At 37.2% G+C, this 23,968-nt stretch overlaps 1 protein-coding gene and 1 pseudogene across 2 annotated transcripts in view; both read right to left on the bottom strand.

The window, feature by feature from the left end:
- Window positions 1-23,968, bottom strand: part of FCHSD2 (FCH and double SH3 domains 2) — a 307,059-nt gene that overhangs the window by 104,273 nt on the left and 178,818 nt on the right. The window lies entirely within an intron of this gene.
- On the bottom strand, window positions 16,039-18,776 carry LOC129046390 (ubiquitin-like FUBI-ribosomal protein eS30 fusion protein; annotated as a pseudogene).

The following is a 23,968-nucleotide window of genomic DNA, read 5'->3' as shown; positions in this document are numbered from 1 at the left end:
AAGTACATGAAGGGAACCTCACCATCATTAGTCATTAGGAGAATGTAAATTAAAACTACAATGAGATGCCACTGCATGAATGGCCATTATTTAAAAAGAAATAGCAAGTGTTGGTAAGCTTGGGGTAAAACTGAAACCCTTACATGTTGTTGGTGGGAATGTAAAATGAAACAGCCAATTTGAAAACAGTCCGTCAGTTTCTCAAAAAGTTAAACGTAAAATTACCGTATGACCCAGCAATTCCACTTCCTAGTATTTACACACAAGAAATAAAAGCATTTGTCCACACAAAAGACTTGTACATGAATATTCACAACAAAATTATTCATAGGATCCAAAACACAGAAAAAATCCAAATGTGTACCAACTGGTGAACTGATAAACAAAAATGTGATAAGATGTGGAGAAAAGGGAACCCTTTTACACAGTTGGTGGGCTGCAAACCAGTGCAGGCACTCTGGAAAACAGTATGGAGGTTCCTCAAAAAGTTAAAACTAGAACTACCCTATGACCCAGCAATTGCACTACTAGGTATTTGCCCAAAGGATACAAAAATGATGATTCGAAGGGGCACATGTACCCCAATGTTTATAGCAGCAATGTCCACAACAGCCAAATTATGGAAAGAGCCCAAATGTCCACTGACTGATGAATGAATAAAGATGTGGTGTGTACACACACACACACACACACACACACACACAATGGAGTATTATTCAGCCATCAAAAATAATGAAATCTTACCATTTGCAAGGACATGAAGGAACTAGAGTGTATTATGCTAAGCGAAATAATCAGAGAAGGATAAATATATGATTTCACTCATATGTGGAATTTAAGAAACAAAACATGAACATAGGGGAAGGGAAGTAAAAATAAAATAAGAATAGAGAGGGAGGCAAACCATAAGAGACTCTTAACTATAGGAAACAAAACGAGGGTTGCTGGAGGTAGATAGGTTGGGGGATATACTAAATGGGTGGTAGGTATTAAGGAGGGTACTTGTTGGGAAGAGCACTTGGGTGTTACATGTAAGTGATGAATCACTAAATTCTACTCTTGAAGCCAATACTACATTGTATGTTAAGTAACTTGAATTTAAATTTTAAAAACCCCGCAAAAATGTGTTATCTCCACAATGGAGTATTATTCAGAAGTAAAAGGAATGAACTACTGATATATAATATAATGTGGGTGAATTTCAAAAATATGCTAAGTGAAAGAAGCCAGACACAAAATACCACATACTATATGATTCCATTTACATAAAATGTTCAGAAAATGCAAATCTATAGAGATAGAAAGCAGACTGGTGGTTGTCTGGGGCTGAGAGTGGGAGCAAGCATTAGCTGCAAACAAGTATAAGAGAACTTTCAGGGATGATGAAAATTTTTTAAAACTGAACTGTGATGGTTACATAACTATAAATTTTCTGAAAATGAATTGTGTATTTATAATGGGTGAGTTTTATGGTATGAAAAGTATCTTAATAAAGCTGTATTTTTTTTTAAGATTTTTTTTTTAATTTATTCATTTGAGACACAGAGATACAGAGAGAGAGAGAGCATGAGCAGTGGGAGAGGCAGAGGGAGAGGGAGAAGCAGACTCCCGGCCGAGCCAGGAGCCCGATGTGGGGCTCGATCCCAGGACCCCGGGATCACGACCTGAGCCGAAGGCAGACGCTTAACCATCTGAGCCACCCAGGCGCCCCAATAAAGCTGTATTTTTAATAAAGATTTTATTTATTTATTTTGAGAGTGAGTGCACGCACAAGTGTCGGGAGGGGCAGAAGGAGAGAGAGAATCTCAAGCAGACCCCATGCTGAGTGTGGAGTCCTACATGGGACTTGATCTCACAACTGAAATCATGACCTGAGCCGAAATCAGGAGTCAGACGCTTAACCAACTGAGCCACCCAGGCACCCCAATAAAGTTGTATTTTTTTTTTTTAAAGGTCAGTAGGGTGTCTGGGTGGCTCAGATGGTTAAGCGTCTGCCTTCGGCTCAGGTCATGATCCCAGGGTCCTGGGATCGAGTCCCGCATTGGGCTCCCTGCTCAGCGGGGAGCCTGCCTCTCTCTCTCTCTCTCTGTCTCTTATGAATAAATAAATAAAATCTTTAAAAAAAATAAAAAATAAAAAAAGGTCAGTATACTAACATCAGTAGTGTTCATATGCATTGAGAATGTGTAAAGAATGTAAGGAAAAAATACACAAAAGAGAAAAAAACCCTACAAAATAGGGAAAAGTGTTCTACGTCATTAGGGAAAATTATAAACATTAACTGAAGGATGTAATAAAAAAACTAAATATATTGAGATGAAAATCATGTTCATATACATGAGAAGACTTGATATTAAAATATATCCAAGTAATCTATAAATTCATTGTAATCCTAACCAAGACATACACAGGATAACAAGCTGATTCTAAGAGTGCAGGACCACTATGAACCAGTAAGAGACAATGTGATTTTAGACAGGGATATACAAGAGACCAATGAAACAATACAAAACCCAGAAACAGATCTGCATATATATGGGAATTGGTTTATAATGGAGGTCAGTCCAAATGAGACTGTTCAATAAATGGTACTGGGATAAGTGGTTATCTAAAAAGATTAAAAAAATGGAATCCTTACCTTAAACCATAGTATATGTAAGTAAATTACAGAAAGATTAAAAACCTAAAGTTATAAAACAAAATTTTAGAACATTTAGGAGAAAACAAAGATTAATATCTGTATCTCTAGGTAGGGAGCATGAAAAATGCAAATAATAAAATAATAGTGATAATTTGAGTACATAAAAATTCAAAACTTTTTTTTTTTTTAAGATTTTATTTATTTGTCAGAGAGAGAGCACAAGCAGGGGGAGTGGCAGGCAGAGGGAGAAGCAGGCTCCCCGTTGAGCAGGGAGCCCAATGCCGGACTCGATCCCAGAACCCTGGGATCATGACCATAGCCGAAGGCAGACCTTAACCGACTGAGCCACCCAGGCGTTCCAAAAATTCAAAACTTCTGTCGATAAAAGACAATATAAATAAGAAAGGATATTTGTAGCATATAACAAAGAACTAATATCCAGAAAAGAATTCCTACAAATCAGTAAGAAAAACATAACTGAATGAAAAACGGGTAAAGGATATGAATACGCAATTCACAACAGAAGAAATAGGAATGATGAAAAGACCTCAACTTTACTAGTGATTAGGGAAATGCAAATAGAAAATACCATTTAATACTCATCAATTGGCAAAAATTAAAATGCCTATTAATACTATATACTGACGTGGATGTGGGAAAATGGGAACACCTATATACTGCTGGAGAGAGTATACATTGGTACAATCACTTGGTAGTACTTCGTGAAGCTAGAGGATGTACATACTGAATGAGTAATTTCAGTTCCAGGTATAGGCCTATTTGTGTTGAAAATATGTAAAAAATGTTCACAGGAGTGTTCTTTTAATAGTAAAATATTAGAAACCACTGAAATGTCTCTCAAAAGCAAAATAAGTAAAACAACTGCAGTTTATAAAATAGCATACAACATAGGAGTTAAAATGTATGAATTAGAGTTGTATATCTTGATAAAGTTCACAAATATAATGTGTTTCTTGGGCGCCTGGATGGCTCAGTCGTTAAGCGTCTGCCTTCGGCTCAGGTTATGATCCCTGGGTCCTGGGATCGAGCCCCACATCGGGCTCCCTGCTCGCTGGGAAGCCTCCTTCTACCTCTCCCACTCCCCCTGCTTGTGTTCCCTCTCTCGCTCGCTCTCTCTGTTGAAAAATAAATTTAAAAAATCTTTAAAATATATATATATAATGTGTTTCTTAAAAGTATTAAGTTGCAGAATAGGCACAAGACAATGCCACTGTACATAATTTAAGAGCACACAACATATATTATGAATATTTATGAATATTTTTTAAAAAGTATTGAAAATGTGTGGTAAGAAAGGAAAGATACTATCTTCAGAACAGTAGCTGTCTTTAGTGTGGAAGGGAATAAGAAAAGGAAAGGAACAGCTGAGGGGTACAACAGGATTTAAACTATATCTGTCTTGATTTCTTTAAAAAATTTATGTGAATCTAATAAAATGTACAACTATTTGCTAATTTTAAGTAATGGATACATGGACATTTATAATATTTTTGTATTTTTCTATATATTTGATTTTTTTATTTTTTAATGTTGAAGAAATAAGGGATTTGTTTACTATTGAATAGAAGTCCAAGATGCCTGATGAAAAGGTTTGAGAAGGGCAGCATTAGCAAGAGACTGCTGAATTAGTACAAGGCAGTACAGAACAGTATGGTATATTAGGGTATGGGAGCAGCAGAGAAGCCCAGGAAGGCTCAAATCTTGGGCAGGGACTTGCAATTCTTCAGGAAATAAATTTAGTTTATGGTTAATTTAGGGGCCGTTAAAATTTTTTTTTCTGCTTCTTGGTTTTCCCTAATTTCACTAATCATTAAGGTTTCTACCTTTGATTATGGGAAGGCAGTCGAGGTGAAATTCACACACCTTTGTTAGTTATTAATAGTTTTAATGAAAGGGGAGGAAACTGAAGAGGATTACTGAAGTTTACAGACGAACTACAGACTATGTTAATTAATTCCCCTTTTTCATTTACACTAATAATTGATTTTGATTTGTAATTCTGGGCACCTCTTTTCTGGTCAGCTCTACTCCCATCATTTAAAATATACACTAATTATACCCATTTACAAAATCTGAAGATACTTTGGCATGCACATCAATGAAAAAAAGGTTAAGTGCTGTAGAATAATATTTCACCTATACTTAGCTTTATACAGTTAAAAAATATAAATAATATAAATTATATTATACTAAGATATGTAATATAAAATACCAAAAATTTAAAAATGTAAGTAATATATAGTTAAGTTCAAACCAAGTGAGCAGAAGTAACCACAGTGCAGTCTAAGTCAATAGCCTAGTCACTCATGTGCAGTGGATTGTTCATATATGACACAAACGTCAGGTTATTCAAGAGATAGCACCAGAAACTAACATGGATTTTGAACTGTACGCTGTGTAATAAGAGCAGTTGAAACAGAGGGAACAGAATTTTATGGGGTTGGAGGAATATATAGAAGTAATTTTTGTATAAAAATCACAGGTAATGTCACTATCTAGAGATAATCACTTCTAAGTACTTTGATGACTAAATATGTGAACATGTATTTATAAAATATTCAAATTTTATTTATAAAATAGACTTAAAAAACAAATTTAGGACTGTTGAATATATTATTTATGATCCATTTTAATGTTAATACAGTGTTAACATTTTCCATGTCATTAAATAATCTTCTACAACATAATTTAAAAATGAATATATGACATCATTAGGATATATCATGAATTATCTACAGTTTATTAACAAATATTTAAATTACTTCAAATTATTGAATGTTTTATTTTTAAACATTTTAGTTACTTTTAACTTTATCTCTTTGTACTCATCATGCATGTAGACAAATATTTTCATAGACATCTATTTATATACTTACAATAAATTCATGGGATGTAAGTGCTAAGGCTAAAGAAGGAAAATTCTATGAGTTTTATGGTTTTAGCTCTTACATTTAGGTCTTTGATTCACTTTGAATTCATTTTTATACTCTTGTATGTGGATATTCAGTTGTCCTAGGATCATTTGTGGAAAGACTATTCTTTCTTTCACTGAATGGTCTTGACACCCCTGTCAAAACTCAAATGACTACAGATGTACCATCATTAGTCTTTCATATTTCTCTTTTTCCAGCCCTTTTGAAATATAACTGACATATAACATTGTTTAAGTTTAAGGTGTACAATTTGCTGGTTTGATAATTTATATACTGTAAAATAATTACCACTCTAGCATTAGCTAACACTTCCATCCCATCACATAATTACCATTTCTTTTTTGTGGTGAGAACATTTAGATCTATTCTCTTAGCAACTTTCAAGTATATAATACAGTATTAGGAGCTATAATCACCATGTTATATGTTAGATCCCCAGAACTTATCTTATAACTGGAAGTTTGTATCTTTTGACCAGGACCTCCCTTTTCTTCCATTCCCCAGGCCATGGTAACCACCATGGTATTCTGTTTCTATGATTTTGGCTTTTTTAGATTCCACATGTGATTATCATATAGTATTTGTCTTTGTCTGATTTATTTCACTTATCATAATGCCCTCAAGGTTCATCCAAGTTATTGCAAATGAGAGGATTTCCTTTTTTTCTTATGGCTGAATATTCCATTTATATATATACCACATCTTCTTTATCCATTTATCTACTGAAAGATACCTAGGTTGTTTCCATATCTTGGCTATTGGGAATAATGCTGTGCTGAACATGGGGGTGCAGATAGTTCTCTGAGACTCTGTTTTCATTTCCTTTGGATAATATAACCAGAAGTGGTATTACTGGATCACACAGTATTTCTATTTTTAATTTTTTGAGGAACCTCCATACTGTTTTCCATAATGGCCATACCAATTTACATTTCTACCAATAGTTCACAAGGGCTCCCTTTTCTCCACATCCTCACAAACACTTCTCTTTTATTTTTGATGATAGCCATTCTTATGGGTGTGAGGTGATATCTCATTGTGATTTTGATTTGCATTTCCCCAATTAGTGATGTCTAGCACATTTTCATGTAACTGTTGGGCCATTTGTACGTCTTCTTTGGAAAAAAGTCTATTTATTTCATCTGCCCATTTTTAAATTGGGTTGTTTTCTTGCTATTGAATTATATGAGTTCTTTACATATTTTGACTACTAATCCCTTATCAGATATATGATCTGCAAATATTTTCTATCATTCCATAGGTTGGCTTCTCATTTTGAGTGTTTCTTTTGCTGTGTAGAAGTTCAGTTTGATGTAGACCTACTTACTTTGCTGTTGTGGCTTGTGCTTTTGGTGTCATATCCAAAAAATCAGTGCCAAGACCAATGTGAAGGGGCTTTTCTCCTGTGTCTTCTTATAGGAGTCTTCTGGTTTCATGCCTTAAGTCTTTAATCCATTTTGATATAATTTTTGTGAGTGGTATAAGATAGGAGTCCAATTTCATTCTTTTATGTATGGTTATCCAATTTTCCCAACACCATTTATTGAAGAGACTATCCTTTCCTCACTGAGTATTTTTGGCTCCCTTGTCAAATATTAGTTGACATATATATATAAGGGTGTATTTTTCTTTTTTAAACCGATTTTGTAGTTTCTCCTTGTTTCTTTTAGGATGTTTCTATTTTCTTATTGAGTTATAAAAACATTTTAACTCCCACGTTGTCATCTGCCTTATCAGATATTTAGAGACAGGACAGATAGGGGTTGTGGTGGAAACTGTTGTCCACCAAAATCTGTTCTCCCTTTCTTCCTGGGCACGTGGTGGGACTGTACTTTCTAGTTTCCCCTATTGTTAGGACCGGCCATGTGGCTAAGTTCTTTCTAATACAGTGTGAGCAGAAGCAATATATGCCACTTTTAGGACTAGACTTTTTTTTTTAAAAAAAGATTTTATTTATTTGAGTGAGAGACAGCTCAAGCAGGGGGAGCAGCAGAGGGAGAGGGAGAAGCAGGCTCCCCGCTGAGCAGGGAGCCCGATTCGGGGCTCAATCCCAGGACCCTGGGATCATGACCCGAGCCAAAGGCAGATGCTTAACCGACGGAGCTACCCAGACGCCCTGGGACTAGATTTTAAGAGAATGGTATGCCTTCTCATGCTCTCTCTCCTCTATTCACTGGATAGAATTCAAATATGTCAATGACCCAGGTTTGGCCAAGCTGGTGATGAGAGAAATTGGTTGAGTCACCTTGTTAACTCAGGTCCTTAAATAATTTCATGAGGTAGAACCTACCTATCTACCCTGAACTACTGCATGAGAAATAATTAACATCTATCTTATTTGAGCTTTTACATTTTGGGTCTATTTTAGTTGTTTAGCCTTTGTCCTAATTAATACAGAATTAGTATCTTGCAGTAGGATATTGCTGTAACAAAAAATTAAGTAGTAGACTCATGATAAATATTTGTTGAACAACTTTTTGTGCACTCATGTTTAATACATTCATTTGGGTGAAATAGATTTTCATGATATATTAATAATACCTGTTTTCTATATCTGTAAATTAGATGTTTAACCTGTTTTATAAGGAGAATTAGTGTCAAATGAGATATGACCTGGCCTTAAGAGAGAGAGTTCACTTCCGGAATGTACGTTAAAGTGTTCGGAGAGCAGAATTAGAGATTAGAGATATTTTGAAAAAGAACTTGTTAATGGAATTGGTAAGAAGTCTGCTCATCACCAGCTATACATTTCTCAGATCCAGAGTTTACCTTGCTGTCTTAGTTACACATTACACATTAAAAAAAATCTGGAATTGTTAAATCTACCACCATATTCCCATGAAGTGTCTACCTTTGCTAGAATACTTAAAATCTCCTCCCCACACTTAGATCAAACAAATATTTGCCCATGTTTTTGTCTATTACATTTCTCTTTCACGAATCTATACTTTGGCCTGGTATGATGTAGGGGTCAAAAGTTTTCTTTTTCTAGAGAACTTCAACATCATTACCTTTATAATCTATGATTTTTCCCACCAATCTGAAGTCCACCTTTTCAGAGTTTGTTTACACATCCTTAATATCTAACTAAAATCAATCGTGCTTGTTAGGAAATGAGGCTGGAGTTCAGTATACCAGATAAAGTTCTTACCCCATCAAGCATAGGGTACATTCTTGTTGACAAGAATACTATAAAAAGACATACTCTTTCTTTTACTTAAAAGATAATTTTCTGAATTCACATGTTGCTTGCACTCCCAAAAGGCATACTTTAAAGCACTTTTATTTTTGGCAAGAACCAAAAATATCCCTACATCTACATGGTATGTCTGCATATGTCTTACCAAATGAAGATAAACTTACAAAGGAAGAGTACCCATGAGTTTAATGCTTGGAAACTCCCTTTGTACTTTCATCTAGATTGGTCTTGCTTGGTCACTCAGGTGAAGTTAACTCTCTCTTCTCTACTTTTATGCCAGAAAGATAAAGGGAAAACACTAAATCTAGTATTATATTAGATTCTAATTTTGTAGTGAAAACATTCCATATGCTTTTTGTTTACTTATATTCACCAACTTTAGCTATTTTGGTAGGAAAATTCAGTTAAGATACATAAAAACTTATTAATATAGATAAAACATTTGGTTACGTTGATTAGTGGAAGATCAGGAAAGGTGGGAAGAGAAATGAGTACTCAAACAATACCTACGGTGTGCCAACCACTTACATGCCAGAAAACATGAGATGCCTAACAGTCTCGGTGCAGAAAGCAAGCTTACAGTTAGGGAAGGACATCCTTTGAGAAATGGTCTTGAGAGGGTCTGCCAAACATGAGAAACTAAGGCAGCAAGGTAAACTCTGGATCTGAGAAATGTATAGCTGGTGATGAGCAGACTTCTTACCAATTCCATTAACAAGTTCTTTTTCAAAATATCTCTAATCTCTAATTCTGCTCTCCGAACCCTTTAACATACATTCCGGAAGTGAACTCTCTCTCTTAAGGCCAGGTCATATCTCATTTGACACTAATTCTCCTTATAAAACAGGTTAAACATCTAATATATCATGAAAATCTATTTCACCCAAATGAATGTATTAAACATGAGTGCACAAAAGTTGTTCAACAAATATTTATCATGAGTCTACTATTTGTCAGACATTATTCTAGGTGGCAGGGACACTGTGTGGAAGAAAAATCAGACCAAAATCTCTGCTCTTAAATATTATGTCTTGTCATAACAAATATAGTAAACATATAAGCATAAATAAAGACATAGAGAATGAAGAAAAGGATGTTATCTTACATTGGGTAGGCAGGGAAAGCTTTACTGATAAAGTCACATTTGAACAGAGAACTGAATGAAGTGAGGGAGTAGTAAGTTGTGTGGATGTCTAAGGGAACAGCTTGCTGAGGAAACAGCAAGGGCAAAGGCCCCAAAGTGTGAGTGCAATCATTGAGGAATACAAAAAGGCCAATATAGCTGAATTACAGTGAGGGAAAGGGGGATAGGTGACATAAAACCTTGGTAAGAATTCTGACTTTTAAACTGAATGAGAAGAGAAACTACCAGTAGGTTTTGAGCAAAGGAATGACATAATCTGATGACATAATCTGATTAGGTTTTAGAAAGATCACTTTGGCTACTGATATAGAACAGACATCAGAAGGAAAGGTGGAAGGAAGCAGAGAGTCAATGAAAAAATCTTGCTAAAATACATACAAGAAATAATACTGGTAGCTTGATTTAGAACAGTAGCAGTAGAGGTGAGGGAAATTGGTTCTATTTAAAGGTAGAGCTGATGGGGCACCTGGGTGGCTCAGTTGTTAAGCGTCTGCCTTCGGCTCAGGTCATGATCCCAGGGTCCTGGGATGGAGCCCTGCATCGGGCTCTCCCTGCTCAGTGGGAAGCCTGCTTCTCCCTCTCCCACTCCCCCTGCTTGTGTTCTCTCTCTTGCTGTCTCTGTCAAATAAATAAGTAAAATCTTAAGAAAAAATAAAGGTAGAGCTGAAAGAATTTACTACTGGGATGGATTTGGGGTTCAGAGAGAGGCAACAAGAATGACACAGATGCTTCTGGCATGAGCAACTGTAAAGATATAGTTGACACTATTGAGATTGGGTAGATTCGAGAGTAGCAAGTGTGGTAGGGGGAAAATCAAAGGCTGAGTAGGTGACCAGAGTGGTCAGGAGATGAGTAATACACAAAGAGACTGAGCATAAGTAAATAAAATGAGGATAATGGGAGCGAAGTTTCTCATTGTCAAAGAAGGCATTTACATACACAAATAGAAGAGGGGGAGGCTAGAAAGAATCCTGAGGTACTGGATTGGAACTGAACATCTCAGTGTGAATTTCTATTTATACAAACATAATACACACACACACACTGGTAGAGAAATAAGTATAGCTGTATATGTGTGTGAATATACATATATCTCCTAGTACTGTTCACTGAGAGGGGTTAGAAGCAATAAGCACACCAAGTACCCAGAATGTAGTTTCTTCCACTTCAGTAATTTTGCACTAAAATGAAATAGGGGAGCTTGAGGAAACAGCTAATTCCAGAACTGGAGCAAGGAAAGTCAATGATAAGCCTGGAACATCTTTCACCAGAAAGAAAATGCTCAGGGAATGATGGGGACATATGTGAAGGACAGGTGCTAGTTCAAAGGAACTTCTACCGGTCAAGTATGGAGCAATCTGAACCAAATAATAAACAATAAGCTCAACAAATTTTAATCCACTGAATAAAACAGAAATCCATAACCACGATAATATGAATTCTATCTAGTCATATGCTCTTCTGCCCTATCTCTTGCTACACTCCCACTGCACACTATAAAGATACTGAACTACTTATCTCTATAGTCCAGAATTACTGTTATCTCTATATTTGAAGTGTTCTCAATTTGCCTGTCTGCCAGGAAAACTGAATTTGATTCAATTCTATAAATATTTACAGAGCACTCTTCTATGAAGTAAAACACAGTAGTAAGCCATTCACAGTTCCTCCTTTAGAGACCCTACATTCTACCAAGTGAGGCAGACTAAGTCCTAGTTCAAAAGCCACTTCTCTGAAGCCTTTCCTGATTTTCCTCCTGTTTCCTCCTGGTCTCACAACACCTGTACACACTGCCACTATAGCATTTCTTATTGCAAAATAATTGTTTACTTGTCTTCTTAACTCTTCATTGTAAGTTCCATGCAAACAGAAACTGTTTTTCATTTTTGTGTCCCTAGTACTTAGCACTGTAAATAAATTCATGCATTAATACATTCAACAGCTATATATGCGGGGCATTGTGCTATGCTCCAGGATACAATTACAAGTAAAAAACAGACGCAACTTGGCTTTCATGAAATTTAAACTATACTAGAGTTGGGAGAGGAAGGCAAAGAGACAGTACACTCAAGTATATAATTATAAATTAAGAGGAATATTATGAAGGAAAGAAGGCTGATGCTATGAGAACATACAACAGGAGAATCTGGTATATTTGGGGGAAGTGATCCCTACAGAAATAGATTTGAACTAGGATGTGAACCATGATTAAAAGTTAAGAAAGTACGGCGCCTGGGTGGCTCAGTTGGTTAAGCGACTGCCTTCAGCTCAGGTCATGATCCTGGAGTCCCGGGATTGAGTCCCGCATCGGGCCCCCTGCTCAGCAGGGGGTCTGCTTCTCCCTCTGCCCTCTTCCCTCTCGTACTCTCTCTCTCTCATTCTCTCTCAAATAAATAAATAAAATCTTTAAAAAAAAAAAAAGTTAAGAAAGTAAATGGATATAATGAGGAAAGGGATGGTTGTAGGCCAAGGGATGAACACGTGCAAATCCTCTGGAGGAGACAGCTTGGTACTGGTGAGGAACTGAAAGACAGTCACTCACTGAAGTGCAGAGTGATAGGGGAGAGAATCGAAATGAGGATAAAGAGACAGATAAGCAAAAAGTAGAAAAACCCAAATGTCCATCAACTGATGAATGGATAAACAAAATGTGGCATATCCATACAATGTGGAGTATTTCTTAGCCATAAAAAATAATGAAGTGTTGATACATGTTATTACATGGATGAACCTTGAAAACAGGCTAAGTGAAAGAAGCCACATACTCTACATACTGCATGGTTCCATTCATATGAAATGTCTAGAAGAGGAAAAACCATAGATACAGAAAGCAGATTAGTGGTTTCCAGGAGGTGGTGGGAAAACAGGGAATGACTGCTAATGAGGTACAGGGTTTCTTTTTGGGGTCATGAAAATTTTCTGGAATTAGATCATGGTGGTAGTTATAAAGCCTTGTGAATATACTAAAAAACCACTGAAATGCATACTTTAAAATGGTGAACTTTATGTTATGCGAATTATATCTGAATTTTCAAAGATAAAATCAGCAGAGAACATACACCTTTTAAATTATCTTGAGGTTTTCTAAGTTTATCCTCAGAGTAATAAGGGTACAGTGCAGATGCTCTAAAAATTACTCTTTGAACAAATAAAAAGACTTCTTGATATGTGACCCAATAGTCTGTAATAATGAGATCTGTCATTTTATTTGAAACTGTTATTTATCATTCTGCTTCCTAGAAAAGATCTTTAGGTGGACCTGAAACTTTTTTTCAGTTACTCCTTTCCAGAGAGTCATCTGTTCGATGAGCTATCTTATTTGTAGTTAGTCTTGATGTGTCTGTCACTGAAAGATAATACATGAGGATAACCAGGGGCCAGATTACAAGTAGGATTAGGATAACTGTGGCACAGGTATCTCAGTGGGGAGCCTTGAGCTCTTCTTGCCAAATAATCGTTTATCTCTAACTGTACTAATGAAAGATAAATCTTAGTTTCCTAACTAAAACTTTATTCTCATTTCCAAAATGACAGTACTGAGATGGAATTCTAGAAAGCCCCACAAACACGCTACTATTCTTGGCAGTATTAAAGGTCGTGAACTACTCCATGAGCATAAGGCCTGCTTACAGAGGTCAAGATGCTTCTGGCCAATCATCTTCATTCCAGAGATCCAGCTGTGCTTCTATGCACCTGAGCTTCATTCTCTGAACAACAATCCTCCTTGGTGCTTTAATGGTTTTATAATAGTAATGTTAAAAGATATGCCACAAGTTGACACACATAACAAAGCAAAAACCAAGACCAACTAGTCATCCCTTCAAAAATTACTGGGTAATAACATGAAGGCCTCATGCAAGGATTCATCTTACATGAAAAACATGGTTTTTATTATACACACAAAACATATATATACGTGTGTATATATATATTATACACTATTACCTTTTATACAGATTTGCTTTGAAAGAGCACACCTGGTGTTATCACTTAGCCTCATAATCCCTTGTTAAGGCTAAGTTAATACTTGAAGAACTCTAGTGCAGAATACTAAATTCAATGCTAATAATCTACTTATTTCCTTTAAAAACTTTATGAATAGAGAATGAAGTGCATCCCAACACACACTATCTTCGTCCACAGACTTACTCCCTCTGGGATATTAGAATAATTTTATTTCATTTGGCTTAGAGGTATTTTCATTTATAATAAAAATCAGATTAACGAACTATGCAGAAAAGGTGAGTGGCATTTAGGTTTACTACTTGAACTGCCACTTAACTTTAAGAGTTTGTCTGACAGAGAGAAACAGAGAGGAAGACAGAAATATATATATAAAGACCAATCTTCGTCTTAATTTTTTAAAGGTAGAGTTTTTTTTCATTGGGGGGGAGGGGCAGAGAGAGAGGGAGAAAATCCCAAGCAGTCTCCATGCCCAGCACGAAGGCCACTGCGGGGCTCAATCTCATGACCCTGAGATCATGACCTGTGCCAAAATCAAGAGACAGATGTTTAACCAACTGAGCCAACCAGGCACCCCTTGAAGGTAGAGTTTTTATCAAAAATCTTTTTGCCATCTTCCTCTGTGCCTTGTACAAATTGGAAATTTAGGAAAAACTCTCTTTTTTCTTTAAGACATCACAGAATATCAGAAGCACTGCTGATTAAAAAACATTACAAGTTTTTTTTTTTTTTTAATTGAATCTTAGGGGCACCCAGGTGGCTCAGTTGGTTGTGCATCCGACTCTTGATTTTGGCTCAGGTTATGATCTCATGGTTGTGGAACTGAGCCCCAGGTCAGGCTCTGCACTCAGTGTGGAGTCTGCTTGAGACTCTCTCTTCCTCTGCCCCTCTCCCCACTCCCACACACACACACACACACACACACACACACACTCTCTCTCTCTCAAATTAATAAATAAAATCTTAAAAAAAACCCCCAAAACTCTGAATCTTAGAATCAAGGAAATATGGTTGTGTTGAGTAATTTAATAAGAAAACAATTAGAATGACTTGACATGCATGTAAGTCAGAAATTATAAAGCCATGTCTGAAAATGGAGTTTGGCCAACTCCATAGCATGTTATTTGTGATAAAGAAATACAATTCTTAGGTTTAAATGCTTTACTGAATGGAATTTAAAACCTACACATTGGTCATACTAGATAAACATCACCAAATGCACACAAGTGAGACCTGACCTTCATTACAGGAATAGGGCATTATGCTCAGAAAAACACCTGTCTGTGGCCAGGGACTATTTTAAGCCACAACTAAGCACCTTAGTGATAGAATATAATCTCTATTACATTTTATGACATGAGAATCATAATCAAGGGCCACGAGATACCAGTAAGATGAATACTATTTGCCTTTTCAAAATGATCTGAAAAAGAGAGAAGGAGAGGTCTTGATAAGTGATTTATAAACAAAGGAAACTTGCTAAGGCCAGAAATGGCTACGAATGTTGAAGATTCTGTTTGTTCACAGATCACTTCTTTTCTAAACCCCAAAGCTAATGCCATCAATGGCAATACTTCAAATTTTTAATAACAACAATAAATATATCACAGAATCTAGGAATTACTGGATACCTAATAGACTATTAGGTAATTTTTGTGTGTGTGAGTAAAAATAATTCAGCATTTCTAATATATGAAAATGGACTTATATGCAGAATATAAAAATAAGTAAATTTAATGGAAAAATATACTTCACAGAAAACTGCATAAAAAAGCTAAGATAATAGTCAAATACCCACATTCTAACCTATTTAAAAAAAAAGAGCTACTTTAATGGCATTTTAGAATTCTTTCTTCAAAGTTAAATATTTTATTTTATTTTTTATTTTTTTTAAAAGATCGTATTTATTTATCTGAGAGAGAGAGAATGAGAGAGAGAACGCGAGAGGAGAGAGGGTCAGAGGCAGAAGCAGACTCCCCGCTGAGCAGGAAGCCCGATGTGGGACTTGATCCTGGGACTCCAGAATCATGACCTAAGCCGAAGGCAGTCGCTTAACCAACTGAGCCACCCAGGCGCCCCAAAGTTAAATATTTTAAAGCTTCATTAAAAACTCTACTGCTAGGGGCACCTGGGTGGCTCTGTCAGTTAAGCGTCCAACTCTTGATTTTTGCCTCAGGTCATGATCTCAGGGTCATGGGATCAAGCCCCTAGGCAGGCACTGCACTAAGTGCAGAGTCTGCTTGTCCTTCTCCCTCTGCTCCTGCCCGCCACTTGTGCTCTTTCTTTCGCTCTCTCTCAAATAAATAAATAAAATCTTAAAAAAAAAAAAAAAAAAAACCTCTACTGCTAGTACCCTTAGCAAATATTCTCGTGCCTCTCCCCAGGACCAATGGAACCAGTGGTTTCCACTATACATCACTTTCCTAAGTACTCATACAAGTCCATCCCTGTGAAATCCCATTCTCAGCCACCATAGCTTACGGACATCCTACTCACCAGATAAGGCCTATCTAACATGCTAATTCTCCCATGGATAAAAGTCCTCCATGAAGAAAGACCACAGCAATCTCTGCCTCCTTATTTATTCAACACCAATTTTGAGTGCTAGGTATAAAACAGGGAACAAAACAAAGTATCTGCTCTCAGGAATCTTACATTCTAGGGAGATTTGATGGCCTATAGCTATTTGTACCACTTACATTTATAGGAACATATGACTGGAATGCATATATAGGGTTGTCTTGAGGATTAAATGAGATAATATGAATATAAACCCTCTACAGAATAAAATCTAAATAAATAATGGCTATTACTATTACATGCTCTTAAATTGTAGTTATTTTTATTTATTTATTTTTTTTTGACTAAACTAAGTGGCTTTATTGGGGAGAGCCAGGATTACAACAGACTTAAGAGCTGGCATCAGGGCCCTTCTTCTTGTGAAAGGTGGGCATGACATTGACCAAGCGCCAGTTGTACTGCTTCCATCACTTGGCTTGGCCTGTCTCCTCCTTTTTCTGTTTGGCCACCTTGGGAGTCTGTTCTCTTACTTTCCCAGCACAGGCCAGGGAAACATGGACTTTACCTCCAGGCTCTGGCCGGCTAGCTCCAGGGTGGTCAGAGCCTCCACTCCACAGTGACCTAGGGTAGCCTCATCCTCTAGGGGTGTGCCTGCCAGGAGCACAACCTGATCTTCTGGAGTAATGCCCTCCAGCAAGGCTACATGAGCCTTGATCTGGACAAGCATCTCCTGGCTGGTCACCTCGAGGGTGTGTAGCTCCTGGGCACAGACAAAGCTACAGGTCCACGACTAAACCACGGGCACCACGGCTGCTCCTGTGAAGATGGAGCTGAGAAAAAGGAAGGAGCAAGGGCATGCACATCCTCACCGCCTGCTGCGTGCCATGTCACTGCTCAATTGTAGTTAGATGTCTCTTATGTAGATGTCTTAGTTCTACTTCTAATTTGTAAGGTCCCTGACAGCAAGGATTCACAAAGTGCTCAGCTCACTTTGTTGGTAAAGAGGCACTTAAAATTATTTGCAACGCAGGATATAGATAATAAAAGTACAGCCTTAAAAATGAATGGAATTCTGAGACCTGCTATAACATAGATGAATCTTGAAGACATTACGCTAAGTGAAATAAAGCAGACACAAAAGGACAAATATTGTATGAGTCCACTTATATGAGGTACTTAACAGTAGTCAAATTCATATATGGGAAGTAGAATAGTGGTTTTCAGGGGGCAGGAGGAAAAAGGAATGGGGAGTTATCATTTAGCAGGCATGGAGTTTCAGTCTGGGAAGATGAAAAAGTTCTGGAGATGGATGGTGGTGCTGCACAAAACTGTGTATGTACTTAATGCCAATGAACCGTATATACAGAAATGGTTAGGTCCATATCAGATTTCTGGGGAAGAAAGCCAAGTAGGAGGGGCCTACGCTCACCTTGTCCCACAGATAAAACTAGTAACACCCACATCAGTGTAAATAATCCAGAAAACAACCTGAAGACTGACAGAACAGACTCTCCACAGCTAAATGTAAAGGCCACATCAAAGAGGGTAGAAGAGTGGAGAGACAGTCAGGAGCTAAACAGATCCATGGAGTTGTCCAGGGCAGGGGTGCTGCGGGCTGCAGAGGGGAGAGAAACAAACCCTCACACCAAATACCACAAGCTCGCGGAACTCGAGTGGGGAAGACAAATCCCCATAACATTTGGCTTTGAAAACCAGAGGGGCCTACTTTCTGAGTTCTTATAATCAGCAAGGCTTAAATTAACACCTGGAGCTTTAAAAAATCAGTGGGCTCAGCTCTGGGAGAGCCTGAGGGCAAGAAAATACTGAATCCCCGCCCTTAAAGAAATAGCACACAGACCTGAGATACAGCATGGAAACAACAGTTTGAAAAATATCTGGGGGTATACAGGAACATTTATTTACTAATCTGAGCATGCACTGGAGGGGCAGGGATTGTTGGGATATTTCTCCAAGAATGAGTTGGTGGGTGCCATGTGCCTCCCCTAGCCTAGATGCATGGACACCTGCAGAACCATTTCAGTGCCAACACTCTCCACCTAGCTTGCTAACAGAATGCCTTCTCCTTCGCTTCTGTAGATCTGCCCCCTCAAACCAGGCCAGCCTTGGCAAGAGTTCTGGACAGCTGTAGCTCCCCTCACAGACCTGTGCAAACCTTGCTAAGACCTCATGCCCCTCCCCCATATTCCCTTGCAGACCTGCCTCCTTCCGATACACGCTAGGCTGAAGCCCATTCAAAGTGGTACCACAAGCCTGGAAGTGAGCAAGAAGTGCTGATGAGGGCCAGCACCAGTCCAAAGTGACTGCTGTCCCAGTGATGGTGGAAGATAACCACATACACCAGACATCTGGTCTGACTGCAGGCCCCACTCACTAACAAAAACTACTCAGGGAACAGTACAGGGAAAGTGCCCTGCATTTTGGTACTATTGTATCTCTAGCAAATGGCTGGTCCAACTCAACTGAAGCCCAAAGTGACCCCAAACTGGCCCACTACACAGGGACCAAATCCTGCCCACAACAGGCAAAGAGAGCCATTGCAGATGACTAGACTGAAGGTAAAAGTGGCTCAGCCACAAGAGTACAACACATGCAATATACATAGACACCCCTGGAGTGCCAGGTGCTAGTGAACAGGAGACATTGCATTGCAGGGCACTACTGGACCTGTTATTTATAAGGCCACTACTTTTAAGAGCAGGAGATGCAGCTAACTTTCCTAACACACAAAGAGACACAGAGAGTTAGACAAATTGAGAAGATGCAGAAGTATGTCCTAAATGAAAGAACAGGACAGAATCATAACAAGAGACCTAAACAAAACAGAGATAAGCAATATGACTGATAATTTACAGTAATGATCATAAAGATACTCACTGGACTTGAAAAAGAGTGGAGGACCTCAGTGAGATCCTTAGCAAAGAGACAAAAAACATAAAAAAGAACCAATCAGAGATCAAGAACTCATAACTGAAATTAAAAGTACACTAAATAGAATAGATAGTAGGCTAGAGGAAACAGAAGAATGGATCAGGGACCTGGAGGAGTGAGCGATGGAAAGCAATCAAACTGAACAGGAAAGAGAAGAAAAAAATCATAAAAAATGAAAATAGGCTTAGGGAACTCAGGGACACCATCAAGCATAATAACATTCAGATTATAGGGATCCCAGAAGGAGAAGAGTGAAAAGAGGGAGCAGAAAATTTATTTGAAGAAATAATAGCTGAAATCTTCCTGAATAGGGGAAGGAAACAGAAATCCAGATCCAGGGGGCAGAGAGAGCCCGCCAACAAAATCAACCCAAGGAGGTCCACACCAAAACACATAGTTATGAAAGCAGCAAAAAGTAGTGATAAGTAGAGAATTTTAAAAGCAGCAAGAGAAAGCAAAACAGTTACATACCAGGCTATGGGCTGATTTTTCATCAGGAACTTTGTAGGCCAGAAGAGAGTGGCAGGATATATTCAAAGTGCTAAAAGAAAAAAATCTGCAGCCAAGAACACTCTATCCAGCAAAGCTCTCATTCAAAAGAGAAGGAGAGATAAAGAGTTTCCCAGACAAACAAAAGTTAAAAGGGATTCATAACCACTAATCCAGCCCTACAAGATATGTTAAAAGGGACTCCTGAGTGGAAAGCAAACAACGTAAGTTAAAGGAGGCAAAGTAGGAAGCATGAAAGCAGTAAAATTAGGTATATCTATAAAAATCAGTCAAGGGATTCACAACACAAAAAGATGTAAAGTATGACACCATATATCTAAAGTGTGAAGTGGACAGAAGAATGGGTTCATGTGTCTGTTGGCCATCTGTATGTCTTCTTTGGAAAAATGTCTATTCATATCCTCTGCCCATTTTTTAACTGGATTATTTGTTTTTTTGGGTGCTGAGTTGTATAAGTTCTTTATATATTTTGGATACTGACCCTTTATCAGATATGTCATTTGCAAGTATCTTCTCCCATTCCGCAGGCTGCCTTTTAGTTTTATTGATTGTTTCCTTTGCTGTGCATAAGTTTTTATTTTGATAAAGTTCCAATAGTTTATTTTTGCTTTTGTTTCCTCGTCTCAGGAGACATATCTAGTAAGAAGTTGCTATAGCTGATGTCAAAAAGGTTACTGCCTGTATTTTCCTCTAGGATTTTAATGGTTTCCTGTTCACATTTAGGTCTTTAATCCATTTTGAATTTATTTTTGTGTATGGTGTAAGAAAGTGGTCCAATTTCATTCTTTTGCATGTTGCTATCCAGTCAGTCAGAGAAAGACAAATACCACATGATTTCACTCAAATGTGGAATTTAAGAAACAAAACAAAAGAACACAGGGAGAAAAAGAGAGAGGCAAACCAAGAAACAGACTCCTAATTACAGAGACTAAACCTCAGAGGGGAGGTAGGTGGGGGGATAGGTTAAACAGGTGATGGGGATTAAGGAATGCACTGGTTGTAATGAGCACTGGATGTTGTATGGAAGTGTTGAATCACTAAATTCTACATCTGAAACTAATATTACACTGTATGTTAACTAACTGGAATTTAAATAAAAACTCGAAGAAAAAGAAAAAAGAATAGGTTCATACTTAAATGACCATTAACTTAATATATAGACTACTCTATGCAGAAGTTGTTATATACAAACTTAATGATAACCACAAATCAAAAACCACTAATAGACATGCAAAAAATAAAGAGAAAGGAATCCAAGTATACCACTACAGAAAACCAGCAAACCGTGAGAAAAGAGAGCAAGAGAGGAAAGGAACAAACAAGAACTACAAAAACAACCATAAAACAAATAACAAAATGGCAATAAGTACACACTTATCAATAATTACTTTGAATGTAAATGGGCCAAATGCTCCAATCAAAAGACACAGGGTGATGAAATGGATAAAAAACAAGACCCATCTATTTGCTGCCTACAAGAGACTCAGACCTAAAGACACATGCAAATTGAAAGTGAGGGGATGGAAAAGCATTTATCATGCAAATGGAAGGAAAAAGAAAGCAGGGGTAGCAAAACTTACATTGGACAAAATAGACTTTAAAACAAAGACTGTAAAGAGAGAAAAAGAAGGACACTATATAGTCATAAACAGAATGATCCAACAAGAAGATATAACAACTGTAAATATTTATGCACCCAATGTGGGAGCACCCAAATACATAAAGCAGTTAATAACAAATATAAAGGAAGTAAACAACAGTAATACAATAATAGTAAGGGACTTTAACACCCCACTTACATCAATAGATAGACCATCCAAACAGAAAATCAATAAGGAAACAGTGGCTTTGAATGACACATTGGACTAGATGGATCTAACAGACAGATATACACGGAACATTCCATCCTAAAACAGCAGAATACACATTCTTTTCAAGTGCAAATGGCACATTCTTCAGAACAGATCACATCTTAGCCCTCAAAACAAGTCTCAAGAAATGCAAACAGATCGAAGTCTTATCATTCACCTTTTCTGACCATAACGCTATGAAATGAGAAGTCAACCACAAGAAAAAAAATCTGGAAAGAACACAAATACATGGACGCTAAATAACATGCTGCTAAACGATGAATGGGTCAACCAAGAAATCAAAGAGGAAATAAAAAAATACACAGAGAAAAATGAAAATGAAAACACAATGGTCCAAAACCTTTGGGATGCAGCAAGGGCTGTTCTATGAGGGAAGTTTATAGCAGTACAGGCCTATGTCAAGAAGCAAGAAAAGGGACACCTGGGTGGCTCAGTTGGTTAAGCGTCTGCCTTCAGCTCAGGTCATGATCCCAGGGTCCTGGGATCGAGTCCCTCCCTGAGGCTCCGCGGGGAGCCTGCTTCTCCCTCTGCCTCTCTCTCTCATGAATAAATAAATAAAATCTTAAAAAAAAAAAAAAAGAAGCAAGAAAAATCTCAACCTAATCTTACACATAAAGGAGCTATAAAAGAACAAAACCCAAAACCAGTAAAAGGAAGAAAATAATACAGATCAGAGCAGAAATAAACAAAATAGAAAGTAAAAAACAAGAAAACAGATCAATGAAACCAGGAGCTAGTTCTCTGAAAAGATTAAAAAAAAAAAAGGATAAACCTTTAACTAGACTCATCAAAAAAAAAAAGAGAGAGAGAGGACTCAAATAAAATAAAAAATGAAACAGGAGAAATAACAACCAACACCATAGAAATACAAAGGAGTACATAAGAATATTATGAAAACTTATATGCCAACATATTGGACAACCTGGAAGAAATGGATAAGTTCCTAGAAACACATAACCTCCCAAAATGGAATCAGGAAGAAATAGAAAATCTGAACAGACTGATTACCATCAACAAAACTGAATCAATAATCAAAAAATTCCCAACAAACAAAACTCCAGGACCAAACAGCATCAACAGGTGAATTGTGCCAAACATTTAAGAGTTAATACCTGTTCTTCTTAAACTATTCCAAAAAATAGAAGAGGAAGAAAAGCTTTCAAATTCATTCTGTAAGGCCAACATTACCCTGCTACCAAAACCAGATAAAGACACCACAAAAAAGCAAACTAAAGGTCAATATCTGTGATGAACACAAATGCAAAAATCCTCAACAAAATATTAGCAAACCAAATCCAACAATGCATTAAAAAAAATCATTTGCCATGATCGGGTGGGATTTATTCCTGGGGGACAAAGGTGGTTCAACATTCAAAAATCAATTAACATGATACATTACATCAACAAGAGAAAGAATAAAAACCATATAATTATTTCAGCAGATGCAGAAAAAGCATTTGACAAAGTACAATATCCATTTACGATAAAAACTGCCAACAAAGTAGGTTTAGAGGGAACAAAGCTCTAATATAGTAAGGGTCAAATATGAAAAACCCACAGCTAACATCATACTCAATGATGAAAAATCGAGAGCTTTTCCCCGAAGATCAGGAACAAGACAAGGACGTCCCTTTCACCACTTTTATTCAACTAAGTACTGGAAGTCCTAGCCACAGCAATAAGACAAGAAAAAGGAATAAAAGGAATCTGAATTGGTAAGGAAGAAGTAAAACTTTTCACTATTTGCAGATGACATGATACTATATATAAAAAACCCTAAAGACTCCACCAAAAGACTACTAGACTTATAAATGAATTCAGTAAAGTCACAAGATACAAAACCAATATACAGAAATCCACTGCATTTCTATACACTAATAATGAAGAAGCAAAAAGAGAGATTAAGAAAATAATCCCATTTACAACTGCACCAAACATAATAAAATACCTAGGAATAAACTTAACCATGGAGGTGAAAAGACCTGTACTTCAGAAACTATAAAACAATGATGAAAGAAATTAAAGATGACACAAACAAATGGAAAGATATTCCATGCTCATAGACTGGAAGAACAAATATTGTTAAAACGTCCATTATATTCAAAGCAATCTACAGATCTAATGCAATCCCTATCAAAATCCCTATCAAGGGGCACCTGGGTGGCTCAGTCAGTTAAGCATCTGACTTTGGATCAGGTCATGATCTCAGGGTCCTGG

This window comes from Mirounga angustirostris, unplaced genomic scaffold (genome assembly GCF_029215605.1).
Source record: "Mirounga angustirostris isolate CCGP_5_RB_7025 unplaced genomic scaffold, mMirAng1.0.hap1 SCAF_13, whole genome shotgun sequence".
NCBI lineage: Eukaryota > Metazoa > Chordata > Mammalia > Carnivora > Phocidae > Mirounga > Mirounga angustirostris.
The sequence above is the reverse complement of the archived record's forward strand: the minus strand, read 5'-3'. Positions and strand labels throughout refer to the sequence as shown.